A 2272-nucleotide genomic window follows, 5' to 3' on the forward strand; every position below is an offset into this window, starting at 1 on the left:
GTTTTTCCTTTATATAATCTTATCTCTGATTTTTCTTCTAGTATGTTTGTTATCACTTGTTATGCATCAGAAAGTTGGACAATGACCAAGGAGGATAGAAGGAGAATTGATGCCTTTGAGCTGTGGTGCTGGAGAAGAATACTGAGAGTACCATGGACTGCCAGGAAAACAAACAGATTCATCCTTGAAAGGGTTAAACCAGGTGGTTCCTTGGAGGCAAGGATTCTGAGGTTCCGTCTAACATACTTTGGACATGTTGAAAGGAGAGACCAGTCCTTGGAGAAGGACATCATCCTTGGGAGGGCAGAGGGACAGCGCAGGAGGGGAAGGCCCCCTATGAGATGCATTGATTCAGTGACGGGGGTAGTCGAGATGGGAGTGTCAGAGACAGTGCAATAGGCACAGGACAGAGCAGAGTTTAGGGCTGTTGTACATAGGGTCACTATGAGTAGCAATTTGACGGCACCTAGCAACAACAACAACAACAACAACAACAACAACAACAACAACAAGATGTTTTCATTGAGTTTCTTGTCTTCCAGCTCATTGATTCTCCCTTCCATCTCTTTTGTTATACTTTTTTGCCCCTCCAGTGTGTTGGGCACTATTGCCACATCAATCTTAATACTCTGGATTGTATTTGCATGCATTTCTGTTATTTCCAGTACTGTGTAGGCTATACTTTGTCTTGTGATTATTCTTTAAGGTTGTTTTTACTTTGAAAAATTTACATTATTTTTTTAAAATTGCTTACAAAGTTCATATACATTGTGTTTCACACTATTATTCATTCACATTGTGTTTTACACAATCATTTTCATACATTATGGGTATTTTTCTTTTTTCATTATTCATGGTCTCTTTCCTCTACTAATAAACTTGACATTTTCTCTTTAAATCTCTTTGAAATATGAATTTGGTGTCTGTATTGTGATTGCACTGAACATGGAAATTGCATTTGGTAGAATTGCCATTTTCACAAAATGAACAAAGCACTTTTTTCCATTTCTTTAGGGCTTGCCGAAATGTTCTGTAGATTTTTTTGGTGTAGGTCTTTTGTATCTCTAGTTAGATTTATTCCCAAATATCTCCATTTGTTGTTCACTATTGTAAATGGTATTACTTTCTTGATTTCCTTCTCTGAGTTATCTTTGTTATTGTAGCAGAATCCTGCTGATTTTTGGATATTGACCTTACTTTTGCTACTCTAGCAGGTTTGTTTTTTTTTTTTTTTTGTTGGGTCTTTGGAATTTTCTGTGTACACTATCATATCATCTTCATATAGTGATAGTTTAACCATCTCTTTGCCAATCTGGACACCTTTATTTCCTTCTCTTTTTGTATCGCCCTAGCAAGCACTTCCAATACAATATTGAAAATAAATAGTGACTATGGGCATCCTTCTCTGGTCCCTGTTTGCAAGGAAAATGCTTTTAGTCCTTTTCCATTGAGAATGATATTGGGCCTTGGTTTTGCATATATACTTTTTGCTATGTTGAGGAAATTCCTTTCTATTTCAATTTTGCTGAGTGTCTTTGTCAGGAAGAGGCTTTGGATTTTGTCAAATGCCTTTTGTTCATCAATTGCTAAATAATATGGTTCTTATTGTTTGCTTTGTTAATATGGTGAATTATATTGATTATTTTTCTTATGTTGAACCATCCTTGCATATCTATTATGAATTTCACTTGGTCATGGGGAATTTTTTTAAATGTATTTTTTTATTCTAGCGACTAGAATTTTGTTAAGGATTTTTCATCTATATTCATGAGAGATATTGGTCTGTAGTTTTCTTTCTTGATACTTTTGCCTGATCTTGGCATTAGGGTTATATTTGCTCCATAGAAAGAGTCTGAGAGTGTTCCTTCTTTTTAATTTTTTTAAATAGTTTAAGCAGAATTGGTGGTAGATCCTCTCGGAATCTTTGGTAGAATCCAGCTGTGAAGTCTTTCTTTTCCAGAACTTTTCTTATGGGGAATTCTTTTTATGACTTTTCAATTTTTTTTTATGATGAATCTATTCATGTGTTCTATTTTTGTCCTTGTCAGTGTGGGTAGGTTTTTTAATTTATCAGAGGGCAGCTTTTCATAGTATTCTGATATTATCAATTTAATTTCATCAGGTTCTGTTATGATGTTACCTCTGTAATTTCTTAATTAAGTTATCTGTGTTTTCTCTTTTTTCCCTTTTGTTACATTTTCCAGTGGTTTATCAATTTTATTGACCCTTTCAAAAAACTTCCTCTGGTTTTATTGGTAGTTTAAATTGTTTT

This window comes from Elephantulus edwardii, unplaced genomic scaffold (assembly GCF_000299155.1).
Source record: "Elephantulus edwardii isolate Elephantulus edwardi_28Jun2011 unplaced genomic scaffold, EleEdw1.0 scaffold00172, whole genome shotgun sequence".
Classification (NCBI taxonomy): domain Eukaryota; kingdom Metazoa; phylum Chordata; class Mammalia; order Macroscelidea; family Macroscelididae; genus Elephantulus; species Elephantulus edwardii.